Genomic DNA, 16,120 nt, shown 5'->3' with positions numbered 1-16,120 from the left:
CTTCTCAGCACACCGTAATGGAATGAACCTATAGCTAAAAATGCTCCAAGAGAGCACCTCCTGGAGGGGATTTTTCATAATGGCATCCAATTTCGTCACCATACTCTTTTCCACAAACAGCTTCCAGTGTGTCCAGGGTTCACCCTGTGATGGGGCAGGCTTTCCTGATACATTTGTCCAGGCATTCAGCATAACAAAAGAGTACGGCACACAATCTTAGTATTTCAGTTTTGGCCAAAAGGAGGTGTGCAAGAGGAAGTTATGATCTCAAATAAAGTGAAGGAGACCAAAAATAAATAAAAAGAGCGGCACAATGGCACTGTGATAGCACCAATGCCTCTCAACTGCCTGTAGAAGAGTGCAGTTCAAGTCCTAGGTGCTTTCCCTGTATCTGCATGGGTTTCATTTCAGAGTACTAAGAAATGCAGGTTAGGTGGATTGCTGATGCTAAATTGGTCTGTGTGTATTCAGCATGAAATGGTGGGTGTCTTTTCTGTAGACGGTTTCTGCTTTGTCCCCATTGCTTGATGGGATAGGTTCCTGGAGAAGCAGGTTTAGAAAATGGACAGATGGATTTATTAAAACAAGATAATAATGCAGAAGGGTTTAATTAGAGATACTGTCACATGTACAGAGTCCAGTGAAATTCTTATTTTCATGCCCAACATGCAACAGGTTGCAAGCACCATGGTAGACAGGAGTATAAGTAAATATAATATAAGTATAGCCGGAAGAGACAGTGATGTCTTTGGTAAGCAGGTTCTGAAAGGAAAGATGTCATCAGGAAAGGCCAGAAGTGACGTCATCAGAGGGTGGTTTGGTGGTGACATCACTGTTTGGTTGGTACTTCTGCTGGTTTGCAGAGGGACAAAAGGAACAATGGTTAGATGACACTGCCAACCCTTGGTCCAGCTGAGAAACAACATTATTTGAGCCGATTCACCTTCTCCCAAGCGTACGTGTGTGACACTGTACTATATTGAAAAAACAGGCTTGGTCCACAATAAAAGTAAAATCCTGCAGTACTTCTTTATATTCCCTGATTTGTGCCCCAACAAATGTAAGTTATCGCCAATATACTAATAACCCAATTGTGCTTCACATACTCAGAACATGGAACCAATGTAGAAAGCATTTTATGATGGAGAAGCTTTTATCTGTTGCACCTCTGCAAGAGAACCACCTCTTTCAACCCTCGCAAACATATGCAGTTTTTAATATCTGGAAAAAATTTGGGATTAACTTGCTTAGAGATCTTTATATAGACAACATATTTGCATCCTATGAACAATTACATTCCAAATTTTACTTTCCAGCTACATATTTCTTTCACTATCTTCAAATTAGGAACTTTGTTAAACAGAACCTGCACGATTTTCCTCATCTTGCACCCTCCTCCATGCTGGAAAAAATATTGCTCAATTTCGAGGACTTAGACACCATCTCTGCAATATATAAAATGATTTTATAGTCTCTCCCTTTCAAAGATCCAAGAGGACAATGGGAAAAAGATCTCTTAATCAATATATCAGAAAAGGAGTGGAAGGTAGCAATGCAGAGAATTCACTCGCGTGCCATATGTGCAAAGCATACAATTATTCATCTCAAAATTATATATCGAGCACATCTATCTTGCCTAAAACTCTCCAAAATGTTTCCAGAGCAAGATCCAACCTGTGAACGCTGCAACCAAGTCCCAGCCTCACTGGGGTACATGTTTTGGGCCTGTACCAAATTAACATTATTCTGGACCAATATTTTTAATTACCTTTCAGACAGCCTTGGTGTCCCAATCCCTCCTAACCCATTAACAGCTGTGTTTGGTGTTCTTCCAGATGGGCTTAAAGTGGAGAGGGACAAACAAACTGTGATTGCAATCACTACACTTTTGGCACACAGACTTATTTTGCTAAACTGGAAGAATCCTAACTCTTCTCTTTTAAGTCAGTGGGAAACCGCTGTTTTATACTATTTGAAATTGGAAAAAATCAAATACTCAGTTACAGGATCTGTACAGAGCTTTTTCAAAACCTGGCAGGATCTAATCAATAATATTTTAGAATAAGCTCTTAAAGCATCGAGGAAGCAATTCTCTCCGCATTTCTTTCTCTTCTCCATTCATCTCTATTGCCCTATTAAACTAATCAATTTAGGTATGTTTACAAGCTTTAAGTTTTGCTCCGTTGGCCAGGCTCTCTTTCTCAGGGGTGGGGGACGATTTGTTTTCAATCCTAATTTTTGTAAAAATTGATCTACTGTATTTGTATGGAATGATTATAATAAAATTAATAACATAAAACAAAAAAATATATATATTGAAAAAACTTCGAGGAGATTCTGGTCCACCGTCCGGCGTCTCAGGAGGGGGAAGCAGTGCAGTGTCAACACTGTATATAGTGGGGATGGTGCGCTGCTGACCTCGACTCGGGATGTTGTGGGTCGGTGGGAGGAGTACTTCGAAGACCTCCTCAATCCCACTAACATGCCTTCCAATGAGGAAGCAGAGCCTGGGGACTCTGAGATGGGCTCTCCCATCTCTGGGACTGAAGTCACCGAGGTGGTCAAAAAACTCCTTGGTGGCAGGGCCCGGGGGTGGATGAGATACGCCCGGAGTTCCTTAAGGCTCTGGATGTTGTAGGACTGTCTTGGTTGACACATCTCTGCAACATCGCATGGACATCAGGGGAGACTGCCTCTGGATTGGCAGACCGGGGTGGTGGTCCCCCTCTTTAAAAGGGGGACCGGAGGGTGTGTTCCAACTATAGAGGGATCACACTCCTCAGCCTCCCTGGAAAAGTCTATTCGGGGGTTCTGGAGAGGAGGGTCCGTCGGATACTCGAACCTCGGATTCAGGAGGAACAGTGGACCAGCTCTTCACCCTTAGCAGAGTCCTGGAGGGTGCATGGGAGTTTGCCCGACTGGTCTACATGTGTTTTGTGGACTTGGAAAAGGCATTCGACCGTGTCCCTCGGGGAATCCTGTGGGGGGTGCTCCGGGAGTATGGGGTACCGGACCCCTGATAAGAGCTGTTCGGTCTCTGTACAACCGGTGTCAGAGCTTGGTCCGCATTGCCGGCAGTAAGTCGAGCCCGTTTCCCAGTGAGAGTTTGACTCTGCCAGGGCTGCCCTTTGTCACCGATTCTGTTCATAACTTTTATGGACAGAATTTCTAGGCGCAGCCAGGGTGTTGAAGGGGTCGGTTTGGTGGACTCAGGATTGGGTCACTGCTTTTTGCAGATGATGTTGTCCTGTTTGCTTCATCAGGCCGTGATCTTCAGCTCTCTCTGGATCGGTTCGCAGCTGAGTGTGAAGCGGCTGGGATGAGAATCAGCACCTCCAAATCCGAGAGCATGGTCCTCAGCCGGAAAAGGGTGGAGTGCCCTCTCAGGGTTGGGGGAGAGATCCTGCCCCAAGTGGAGGAGTTCAAGTATCTCGGGGTCTTGTTCACGAGTGAGGGAAGAATGGAGCGTGAGATCGACAGGCGGATTGGTGCGGCATCCACAGTGATGCGGGCTCTGCATCGGTCTGTCGTGGTGAAAAAGGAGCTGAGCCGTAAGGCAAAGCTCTCAATTTACCAGTCGATCTACGCTCCTACCCTCACCTATGGTCATGAGCTATGGGTAGTGACCGAAAGAACGAGATCTCGAATACAAGCGGCTGAAATGAGTTTCCTCCGCAGGGTGTCTGGGCTTTCCCTTAAAGATAGGGTGAGATGCTCAGTCATCCGGGAGTGGCTCAGAGTAGAGCCGCTGCTCCTCCGCATCGAGAGGAGTCAGATGAGGTGGCTCGGGCATCTGATCAGGATGCCTCCTGGACGCCTCCCTGGTGAGGTGTTCCGGGCACGTCCAACCGGGAGGAGGCCCCGGGGAAGACCCAGGACATGCTGGAGGGACTATATCTCCCGGCTGGCCTGGGAGCATGGGATTCTCCGGAAGAGCTGGAAGAAGTGGCCGGGAGAGGGAAGTCTGGGCCTCTCTGCTTAAGCTGCTGCCCCCGCGACCCGACCTCGGATAAGCGGAAGAGGATGGATGGATGGATGGATGAAAAAACTACACCATCACCTTATTTGATGTTTTACCTTGTGAACTGAATTGTTTTTATGAAAATAAACAATCCCTTCAAATCTAATGACTATAACATCCTCAAGAGAGTTGGGCAGCTGAGTGTTTATCACTGTGTCACATCACCATTTCATTTAGTAACACTTATTAAACTGTTAGGTCAGGACTGCGGACAGGCCAGTCTCGTACCCACACTCTCTGCTTATGCAGCTAAGCACTTGAAATCTGAGCAGAATCTGCTCTAACAAAAGGGCATACAAACCTTAAGTTGTCTTCCCATTTCCAGTGAGTTATCAGAGTACCATGTATAGGACAGACGCACACTCTGTAGGTTAATCTATCATTTAAATGGTACCTTCTGTGAGGGCATCACACTCTCTGGTGATAGCAGCCCAGCCCAGTATGCTGATACCTGTAGTCTCTCTGCCAGGGTATCTTAAGTTCTAGCTCTTCAAGGTGGATCACTTCACACCAGCAGCCGACATTCAGTGTTTATTTGGGATTTATCTAAATAGCTGTGGCATTTGCTAATAGAATACAGCACAATATAACTTAACTTATTATTTTGTATGGTGCTTTTCACTGAGTGCAGGCACAGAGCACTGTGAACAATTCTCAGTTAAAATACAAATATAGATAATATTAATTACTAAATACAAAACTGGTACACATATAAATGCAAATATGTTAAAAAAATATAGAGAAAAAAGTAGGAACTGAATAAACATAAATGGAAACCAACAATATCCATCCATCCATTATCCAACCCGCTATATCCTAACTACAGGGTCAAGGGGGTCTGCTAGAGCCAATCCCAGCCAACATAGGGCGCAAGGTAGGAAACAAACCCCGGGCAGGGCACCAGCCCACTGCAGGAAACCAACAATATCTTTCCATTAAATAAGTAATTGAACAACAATGAAGATTAAAATCATGCAAGTCAAAAATAAAAACCTTGGCCAACTGGCTGCCTACCTGCTCCTAGGTTTTCTATAGTGGAGTCTGTGTTGGCCATCCAATCTGATAAGAGAATCTTTCAATCCAAATTTCCAACATTCCCTTATCTGAGATAACTTATCCTTATGCAGGAGAGCAGCCTGTCAGCAGCACCAGGGTCCACATCCAGATACCCTGAAGAGAAACAGAAGAAAGGAGGGTTAGTAACGGTTTTAAAAGGCTGTGATACTTACATTTCTATACAAACAACTAACAAGCATAAATGCAGTATGCACAATTAATCAGCAGCTCTAGTCAGGGCATGCTAGACTGAAGTAGTGAGTCGTTCAGCCGGGATTTAAAAACTGAGACTGAAGGTCTCTTATATTAAAACAGAGATCACTTCACAGCTTTGCAGCACTGTAACTAAAAGCTCACTCTCATTGTTTTTTTATCAATCCTTGGAATTTCAAATAGGCCATCATCTTGAGATCTCAATGTGCACTCAGGTTTGTAAGTAAAGATTGTCACACACGAGTGACTAGGGAGCAGCTAACGGATTCGACGAGCAGCGTGAAATCACAAGACAGGGGAATGCGGACCATACTAATTCCTTGCAGAACAATTTATAGTATACCGGGATGGAATCCCCTTAATCTTGGTCTCTGTGTTTCCTTTTACATGACAAACTCATATAAGTAAGCATTGCCTTATTGTGCTACGACATCATGAGTATTTGGGTGCTACACATCACATGAAAATAGACTCTGGGGCTGAAGCACTACTCGGCCATCCTAAACATTAACACTAAAGGGTTGAGGGGAAAGAGGCCTAGACGTGAAATCAAAATACAGGGTGGGGCATGTAATCATTTACTGAATGTGAATGGGGACAATGGGGCATATCCAAGGACAAAGTTCAGAAGCAGGTGGTTTTCCAAAAGCTAAATAAACCTAACCCTATCCCTAACCCGAAGTTAACTGTAAGCACTATTCCAAACTCTCATTCATAGAATTTGAAGTAACTGACATATGTTTATACACCAAAATAAGAATATTTGCTATTGACAACCAGCATCTCAAGGCAAAAGAGTCTACCAAATTTCATTCCATACATGTTCATAATGGAAAAGCCACACCATGCCAGCAATTAAATTGCCTCAGCTTTTTAGCCCCATGTTACCAATCACCTGCTCTGTAAGGCAAACTGTTCTACATTAGAAATGAGAGGGGGACAAATGGATCCGCCCTGAGCAGCGCACGGCACTGATTCAGTTGTAGTGTTTTTAAATGGAGATGAGAGGTGTAAAAAGAGGAAAATATCCACTAAAAAGAGGCACAGAACATTAACAGACAGCATTACATGCACATTACCTTCAATCCGTGATTTATCTGTGGTACCTTGAAAAAGGTTAGGGATTGACCTGGTACTACAGAGGCAACCTTTAAAGGCTTCTCGTTATGCAGCAGGCTGCCGCTTTAAGTGTGGCATTTGAGTGCACACGGAGGAGGAACTGATAGAGCAGCATGAAACATTTGTACTTGTTACATTCAGTACCAGATGACTCATTTGGTCTTTTTTTTTCAAGCTCTTTTTTTCTTTTTCTTTTTTTTTTTTTGTTATTCTTGGAATGCTTGCCTGCAGTTGTAGGGCTGAACCAATTTTCTGTGATAGTCTAGTCTGGAGAACCGACAATCTGCCATATATGTCGATGCTTCCTTTTATAAGGACAATCCCAGCTGCAGCTCTTTTCCAATTGGCTCTCTTTCTCTCTGTCTTTTTTTTTAACAGGAAGCTTTGACTTGAAATGTACTGCAGTGTCTGTCTCCTCTGTGAAAGGCAGACACGAGGCACATACGTGTGTTACGTATTGCAACACTCCTTTTTTTAATAAGATTTAATGAGGGGAAAAAAAAGTACTCTTAATTACGGAAATGAAAGTGATGGATTGTTGCAGCTTTGATAATTAGCAATTAACCTGATTTACCACTTATGAGAGTCTGATGTTGCATCACTCACACCTACTCTGATGTACAGTACATCAAATGCATTATCTGGAACTGAACCCTGCTATGTGGCAAAGCAGTTAGCCATGCTGCCTCACAGCTCCTGAAGAAAATCCGTGTTTAACCTGCATGTTCTACCTTTGTCTTTGCAGGTTCTCCTCGCACATTTTAGAGACATGCAGATGAGCACAGTGACAAACTGGCCTAGCATGTATCCAGTGGTGCACCATTTTAGGGTACTTCCTGCTATATACACTCAACTAGCCACACTAAATGTCAAGGACAGGCAAAAGAATAATTTTATAATATTTGCTCACACTTTCTGTATGTGTGTCTACAACACCTTTCCTTGATATCTGCATGTTTCTGAACCTCTCTTGACCCAGAGCTCCCTTTCTCGAGTGAGTTCCCATCAGGCCTGCTTCTTTGACTCAGTATCAAGGCACCTTTCATACCTCCTGTCAGCTTGGATGCTTCCTATCTTTGAAGGCGACTCTCTCAGCGTGCCTCATATATGCCTTTACTCCTCCTTGTTTGTCTCACACTCTCACTTCCTCTATTGATTGCGTCATCAAAGTCATACTGACCAATTAGACTGCTCTGAGGGATTGAGCACACATACACAGATCTTAGCATATTATTATATAGTAGATACTGTTGGAATAAACTCCATTTATAAAGTACATTAGATGTGTACATATTATGACGTATAGATGCAACCATCTGTTGGACCTACAAATGCAATACATTTTAGTATTACATGCATTACAAAATACATTCCAATAGATGGTGCACTGCAAACATTAAAGCTGAAGTTTACATTATTTAGATTTCAACCTGTCTTAAACAGGTGGCAGAGCTACTAGATAGATAGCTAGATAGATAGACATATATTATTATATATTGCTATACAAACGATTCCAAGACATTATAAAGGTTTGGGGCAGCCACCCGTATATTGTTTTTCCCAGCTGCAAAAGGGTTTTCTGAATCAAATACACAATGTGCATATCACAGAGTCCATAACAGAACTGGCTATAGTAGCCCAAGATGGGGGCTTTAAAGGTCTGGAGAGGAACTGATGTCAGCAAAGGGGCCGGAACCAGAAGTTACATCAGCAAAGGGGCCGGCATTGGAAGTGACGTCAAAGGGGCCGGCTTCGGTAGTGACATCATCAAAGTGGCCGGCTTCTGTAGTGATGTCATCAAAGGGGCCGGCTTCGGAAGTGACGTTTTCTGAGGCGCCGGAACCTTGCAGGATTTCCCAGGAAAGGTCTGTAGGGAACCACACACACACGAGGGGATACCCAAAAATAACCGGAATCTGTACCTGGTGCGCAATGTAGACTAATTGTGAATTTCACCATTAGGTGTAGCATACTTACAGTATTCTGTGGCAGTCTGCCAAGTGGCATTGCTCTGTAATATTTGTATGGCATTCCGTGTCGGTGTTTCTTGGTGCTTATTAAACGTGTCCTGCAATTTTTGTGACGGGGGATCATAAAGAACATCAAGTCTGCATTAAGTTTTGTTTTCTTTTAGGGAAAACAGCTCCAGAAACTGTAGTGATGCTTGAAACTGCTTTTAAAGTGGAAGCTTTAAGTAAAACACAGGTCTACGTGTGGCTTTCGCATTTCAAATGAGGGGAAGTGTCACTTGAAGACCAACCAAGATCTGGCCGATCTTCCACAATTAGGAATGACGAAAATCTTAAAAACTTTTGCAATGCAATTTACGAAGATTGTCACTGGACTATTAAAGAGATTTCTGAATTGACTTGTGTGTCTTTTTGCCACCTTCCCTACTTGGCTGATCTTTGCTCCGTGCGACCATTTATTGTTCCCGAATAAGTAAAAAGAACTCAAAAGAAAGTGTTTTTGTACCGTGGAGGAAGTCAAAGAAAAAACGCTGCAAGCTTTGAACAACGTTTCTCTTCAGCAATTCCAAAAATGTTTCCAGCAGTGGGAAAACCTTCAGGACAAGTGCATTCATTCACATGGAAAGTACTTTGAAGGAGACTAAAGTTTCAGAAAGTATAAATTATTAAAATCATTTTTTTATTATATTCCAGTTATTTTTAGGTACTCCCTTGTGTATGTGTGTGTATATATACCTGTATATATTATATTAAAAAATCTTTCGACGTGACAAGACTTTTTAGAAGATGAGACTTTTTGGAAATGATTTTTTCAAGTCCCGGAAGACGAGAATATTGCCATGAGATCCTTTCAAGTCACGCCATCATATCAATCATTTTCAAACAAGACCACAGTACTCTCACCTCTCAGTCTTCTGAATGCTTTTGTCAGACACACTTCTGGCGCTTTCAGCTTTTAACTTTTTCCTCACTTTAAGTGCCCAATTAAAGAAGACGTATTATGTCCAAATCTTATTGAAGAATTTCATCACAAAGGGTTATCAACAGAAAAAATGAGTACCCAGCCAGGACGCCCCAGATGAGGGCTTGCGCCTCCCCCAAACCACGTGGGGCGACCGTCTTGGTGCCTATGGGGACCGCCAGGGGGCGCCCCAATGCCTTCGGAGCCCTGGCCCTCAGCACTTCCGCCACACCCGAAAGTGCTGGGGGGAAAAGGATCGGGAACCCCCAGAGTGCTTCCGGGTGCACAGCCGGCACTTCTACCACACTGGGGAGTGCCGGCAGAAGATTTTCAGGAGGCACCTGGAGCACATCTGAGTGATTATAAAAGGGGCTGCCTCCCTCTGTTCGTTGGCTTGAGTTGGGAGTGGAGAAGGACGGAGCTCAGGAGGAGAGGCAAGGAGGCGGCCTGAAGAGAAAGAGGCATTATTGTGAGGCCTGAACTTTTGGGGGACTTTGGGGTTTTGGTGTACTTTGTTGTAAATAGTATGTATAATAAAAGTGTTGTGGGTGATTCAAACGTGTCTGCCTGTCTGTGTCCGGCTATACTGTACAAATCCTAGGTATAGTTTGACTGCATAATGGTGTAGGACTCAAACGTCTTGTGAGTGTAGACCAGAAGCTAGGTTGATTGTGGTACCTTCCTTAAAAGAAATCTCCACCCAAATTGAATTTTCGGTATATGTGACTTATCCCATGTAAGATCCACCTTGTCTTGTCATAATTCATAAAGAAAGTTTCCTGCTTATGATTTATGCTAATTTTTTCAGAAGAACCATAAATATTCATCAATATTCTAAAAGCAAATCATGTATTTTGCATACTTTGCGCATACAAGTGGATAGCTGACATGTGGATTATGCGACATGAGTGAAGTGTGATTTTTTTCCTTTTATCCATGGACCATTTTTTCACATTGTTTGCCAATGGGCAGAATTATTCAATATTAGCTTATATTACATCACAAACTTTTTTTTCTCTCCATTCTGGACAAAAGCATGAGATTAAACATTATTCTCAGCCATCACTACAAAGTACACAGGGTAAGTAACATAAAAAAGCACTAGTGGGCTGCGCCCCCTTCTCGCTTGGCTCAACCACCCCTTCCCAACCCCCAGGCGCACTGCACGGCAGCCACTTTGCATCTCTGCTGCTTGCATTATGAAGGGGGGGTTGATCGCACACTAAGGAGATGCGGTCGGATCAGCTGCTGCTGCCGAGCTGCATGTCGATCAATTAAAAGTCTGTGCAGCAGCTGTCTTTTTGTCTCACTGCCTTGTTTCGCAGGACGTTAAAGTGTCTCAGAGAAAATCACGTATCGTCTCCTCTCAAGGCTTCCAAGATTTTTTTTATAATAGAGAGATATCACGTTTGGGTGGAATATTCCTTAAAGCTGTCACACACAATAGTTTAACCCCTATTTTGTTATTGCAGTTTTTAGTAATGTGACTTGAACTATACAACACAGATCCAAATGCTTGAACGCTTCAGGAAGTTGGTCGATAGACTTCTGAAATGCTAAATCAGGGATGTGAAACAGAGACAATGAGCAGGACAATGGCAGAGCCCTAGTGTTGGTGGAAGCAATACAGTGACGAAATAACAGAAACAAAATTTTATCTGATAAAGAGGTAAAAAAAGCTACAGCCACTGTCCTGAAGAGAATTTTACATAATTGTGTCTGAAAATGTCTTGGAGTGCTGCAAGACGTGTATAGGATATTAAGGCAGGTATTTTAAAAAGGAAAAATTTCCCAATTCAAAAACCTCTTTATATGAAATTGAATGACGGGGACAGGCGCCACAATTTTCAATCAACACTCATACATATGGTATAACGGTGGTGTAGTCCAGCTGATTTACTGTCTGTGTGCACTTTCCATATTTCCTTTGTGTCTTCATGGGTTTCCCACTCAAATAACAATGACGTGCACAATAATTAGGTTTACAGGCAAGTCTAAACTAGACTGGTACAGGAATGTGGTCTGTCCAGTTCTCATTTCTAACTAATGTTTGATGCTGACTGGGCTAAGCTTCAGGCTCCAAGGGTTTGAAAACAGATGGATTAAATATTTTGTTCATTCATTATAGGTGTATAGAGTACAGTCAAATTCCTCCATGTAGGCAAAGATTAAATAAAATGAGAAAACAGTTTTTAACACAGTATAAAAGTGCAGGCCAAATCATAATCGAGAAAGATGGGCTTATATTTACTGCCTTCAAAATCACAACTACATATGAACCTTTGGGAGGCCAATGTAACAGGAGTCTTTGCAGAGTGAACAGACTGTGCCATATTACAGATCTGGGGAGGTAACAGAATAACACATGACAGAATAAAATGGGATCCGTTTAAAATATGGCAAAATAAAACATGAAACTGAATACCGTAAATGTGGCTGGATTAGAAACCTTATGATAAAACTATACACCTCAGATATGTATAATGACAAAATTACAGCACTTGTGAACACTTGGTACAGTCTCAGAAATGCCAGAAAATTTCTTGGCAGCCTTAAGCTATTCCCATAGTCCCACAGTCCCCAGTGCTGAAATGTCGCAGTAAGGTGTGTTGTGTGTAATTTCCTTATGATGGATTATTAAAAGACTATTAGAATGATTCGACCATCCTTCCATCCTTTTTTCTGAACCAGCTAAAATGGATCTCCTACTATTATAAAATTTGATATTGCTACTTCTCAGCTGATTCGCCTTTTAGTAGGTGAGTTAACTTTTTTCCAGGATGCCCTCATTATACATTTGAGAGCATTAACTCTCAGGACCCTCATCTCTTAAATGCCGAGGTATTAACAAAACATTACTTGTGTTTTCAAACAGTATTACTAGTGTCAACTGCCACTGTTGAAACTTCAATAACATTTCTATAAAGCTTTTGTTTTTTGCCCTTAAGCAGCTACTGGTGTCTACTTGTAAATATTGCTGCCCGAGGATATGCCTGTGTGTGTCTATAGAGTGCCTTTCACATCAGAAATGTAATCAAAGAAATGCCAACACTGCTAATCAATGTCAGAAAATCCCCAATGCTGCAGTCTTGTGCTACATGAAAAAATTGGAAATAAAACCTTCCTAGTAAGAAATGTCATATAAGAACACCTTTCTAAGTAGTATCCACATGCAGCAGAAAGAAAGAGGTCTGACAAACAGGAGAACATTTGGTCCATGATGCTTGTCTACTTACTCTGATGTTTTTAAAAAGTTTTCAAGGCTTCTGCTTCAACTGCATTACTTGAGAGATGTTATGCTGGAAATCCCTTAACAAGAAATTCAGAGGTAACTTTATTGATTATTTTCACTGGGAGTGAGGTCTTTGTCACCTTATTACATTACAGAAAATAATAATAATTGGTCAGCTTATCAAGAAAGTGTATTTTTTGGTTGTGATGTATTTGATACAATGCATTATTCAAGTAATGTGTTTCTGTTGACTTTCATTTACATGAGGAAAAAATCTTTAATTGTTCTATGTAAGAACTGAGCAGAAAGTCAAAAGTTGTCTGATTTCACCCATATTTCCAATCAGAGATGTACATGAGCAGAAAAAGACTAGGAAGATGTCATATCATAAATAGGACTTCTAAAATGCCCATGCTAACAATTTGACAAAACAGTAAGACAAAATGAATATGTAGTCCCATAAAATCTAAAACCTACCCAGTATTAATACATACAGCAGTACATTTTTAAGCAGCCATTTAATCTGCAGGTCAATAATATGTGCAAAAAGCATTTTTTGCAAATAATTACAACCGCTGGAGAGGTCTACTATGAAAACTAAAGAAACGTGATTAACTCCACAATCCACACAGCAGGACTAGCACATAGGTTCTTAGACTATGGTTGTTTTCAGATTTTGGGTCATGCAGAGATGAAATTTACAATTGTAATCAATTAGAAAGGGTTAAGTATATCTTGAGGAGTGTCTTGCAATGGGTCACTGCAGTCACAGTAGTTTAAGTAAATGGCACTGCACAGCTATTATATGCATCTGCGATTCTCCAAGGGGACCAAGGCCAGACTATCAGTGGTGATTCTCCAACTCATCCCCCAGGGATGACTGTCAGTGCCAATTATGCAAAGGGTGACCCCCATGGGCTGATTCTGAATGTCAAAGATACAAAAAACAGCAAAATTGGGACACAAAAAAAAAAGCTTTTAAGAACCACTGGACCAGAGTATACCTTAGCAATAGTGCAACAGCAGTAGCAAGGTGGGAAATTGCAGTTTTGTTAAAATTATGTCCAACACCATGAGTATTACCTAAGTTGTAAAAAAAAGGGTTGACTGAATACCGTTTTCATCTGCTGTTACAACAAGGGACAGCTTCTTGGAAAGAAACTTCACTTTACTTCTGAGAGAGGATTATTCAAGTTGACCTGGTTAGCAGATATCTAGGTTGGCCCAATAACTGAAACTGATGCTTTCTAAGCTTTGTCAGGGTTTCCAATTTAAAAACATGATTTGGGAGTTTGCTCATTTCAAGGTTTTTTTTTGTGAAGAAGTGCTTTCTGGTTCTTATATACTCTAACATAAGAACATAACAAAGTTGACAAGCAAGAGAAGCCCATTTAATCCATCAAGCTCATTTGTTCAGTTAATAGTTAAGGTGTCCTAGTATCTCATCCTGAAACTTCTTAAATGTTGTCAGGGTGTCTGCTTCAAATACACGTCTTAGTAGTTTGTTCCAGATTTCCACAACTCTGACTCAACAAGTGCTTCCGGGCCTCATTTTCCCTTAATTTCTACGGGGTATCCTCAAATGTGCGATCCTCCATTAAGCTGAAAAGAATTTTAATGTATGTGCTTTATCAATGCCTTTCTAGATTTTGAAGACCTGTACTAGGTGCCTAGGCAGTCTCCCCTACTTTGAAAGTAAATAAGTTTAAATTCTCAAGGTCTGTCAGAGTAAAACAGGTCTTTAACTCCTAGGATTCACTTAGTTGATCTGTTCTGCACAGCCTCAAGTGCTGCTCTGTTTCTCCCATAGGGTGGTGACCAGAACTGCACTCAATACTCCAGATGTAGACTCATAACTTTTTTTGCCTTTTTAGAGCTTCTACACATTGCTTAGATTATGAAAATATTGTGTCAATGTAAACTCCTAAATCCTTTTCAGAAGCTGCATCCTTTAGGACAGTGTCTCCCATCTTGTAAGCATTTGCTTTCTCTGAAGCTTATCCGAATCTTCTTGAATGTTTTTGTGCCTCCTCAATGTACGCCACTCCTCCAATTTAAGTATCACCTGCAAACTTCACTGGTTTACTAACTATATGGAAATCTATGTCATTAATAAGTAGTGGTCCAAAGATAGACCCTCACTCCACATGTAACATTCCTCTCATATTTGTACTTTTCATCTCCTGCTGGTTAACCAGTTTGAGACTTAGTATTGCAGGACACCTCTTATGTCTACAGCTTCTAGTTTCAGAATGAATCTTCGGTATGGAACTAATTCAAAGGCTTTTTGTTAGTCTCGTAAATTATGTTGTATGCTTTGCTTTTGTCAACTATCACAGTGGCCTGTTCAAAAAAATCTAAAAGACTGGTGTGGCAGGATCTTTCTCTCATAAACCCATACTGGCTGTTGTTTAGTATGTTACTTTTATATTTGTACTTTTCTAATTTATTTCTTATTAACTCTTAATTTCCATTGATGTTCGCAAGACCATGATTCTTATTTAGCTTAAAGAACCCACTGGTTGGATCTTACTTTCGACCCTGTGCTGCAGTTGTGGTTTCTAATCTCCGCAAGCCCAAATTGATTAAGCAGATTCATTAGTAGAAGGATGAGCATGATGATTAAAACATCACTAACCAGAACTCCACCTGTGGGAATATTTATTTGATTTAGTAGGATTAGTGCTTGTCATCTAATTGTGCCATACGAATGACACTGGGCTACAACCATTACTGAATTTATAGCAACATTACAACAATGTCAGTAAGAATAACCTATTGTAAGTTGGCTTTCAACATTTTAAGATTAAGAATGGAGATTACCATTAGACTGCTATTCACCATTAATGATGTTCTTTTGTCTTTAATACGAATTTTCCAAATTTCACATTGAATCACTTCTCATGTACTGCTTATATTTCTGTAAAGGCCTTCCAAACGTGGCTCCTGTCTTGCCCCTGCTACCTACCTCCATGACTGTTAAGGTGTCCCTGCAAACCTATACAAGAAACAGCCGTTTTGCTAACTTATGCCAGTTTTCTTTTCTATTTCAATTTATTTAGAGTTATTTTTAACGGATTAACACATGGTGCATTGTATGTCCATACCTGTTGTTTGTAGGCATCAGCAGATTCATATCAAATATAAACAGGTACGTACAAGGCTAATCCAATACTTTCTAACTGACAGGAAAGTGTTAATGTCTTACATTTTCTAATAAGGTCTCGAATAAATCACGTACATAAAGCATACCAAATTCTGTATTCGCACCTTAATGGCCGTGATTCCGACTGTTGGCTTCGCGGCGGAACAGGGTTCTAACTACAGCTATATCCGCCAAGAAATGAATGGCGCTCCGCTGTTCCGGTATTTCTGCCTGCACGTAATTGTTCGTGACAGTCCCAAAGTAGGCAATTGTGAATGAGTTGGAGTTACTGATGTCGTCACCGTGGTTTCTGGAAGCTTCCCTGTGACTCCAGTTCTGACTCACGGCTGAAGGAATGCCGAAAACTTCAGCCAAACATGAAGCTGTACGCAGTGCTAAGATC

General features: G+C 41.4%; 1 long non-coding RNA gene across 3 annotated transcripts; it reads right to left on the bottom strand.

The window, feature by feature from the left end:
* Nucleotides 1-439: 439 nt before the first annotated feature.
* LOC120532393 lies at nt 440-16,116 on the bottom strand. Of its 3 annotated transcripts, none has more exons than XR_005634284.1 (3): nt 15,843-16,116; nt 5,036-5,191; nt 440-849 (listed from the first exon to the last, which is right to left on the bottom strand). It is a non-coding gene; the product is annotated as an uncharacterized LOC120532393 (long non-coding RNA). The 3 variants fall into 3 exon arrangements; XR_005634286.1 differs by lacking the exon at nt 15,843-16,116 and adding an exon at nt 12,577-12,649; XR_005634285.1 differs by lacking the exon at nt 15,843-16,116 and adding an exon at nt 6,370-6,531.
* Nucleotides 16,117-16,120: the final 4 nt, after the last annotated feature.

The sequence above is a fragment of the Polypterus senegalus genome, chromosome 7, assembly GCF_016835505.1.
Source record: "Polypterus senegalus isolate Bchr_013 chromosome 7, ASM1683550v1, whole genome shotgun sequence".
NCBI lineage: Eukaryota > Metazoa > Chordata > Cladistia > Polypteriformes > Polypteridae > Polypterus > Polypterus senegalus.
The sequence above is the reverse complement of the archived record's forward strand: the minus strand, read 5'-3'. Positions and strand labels throughout refer to the sequence as shown.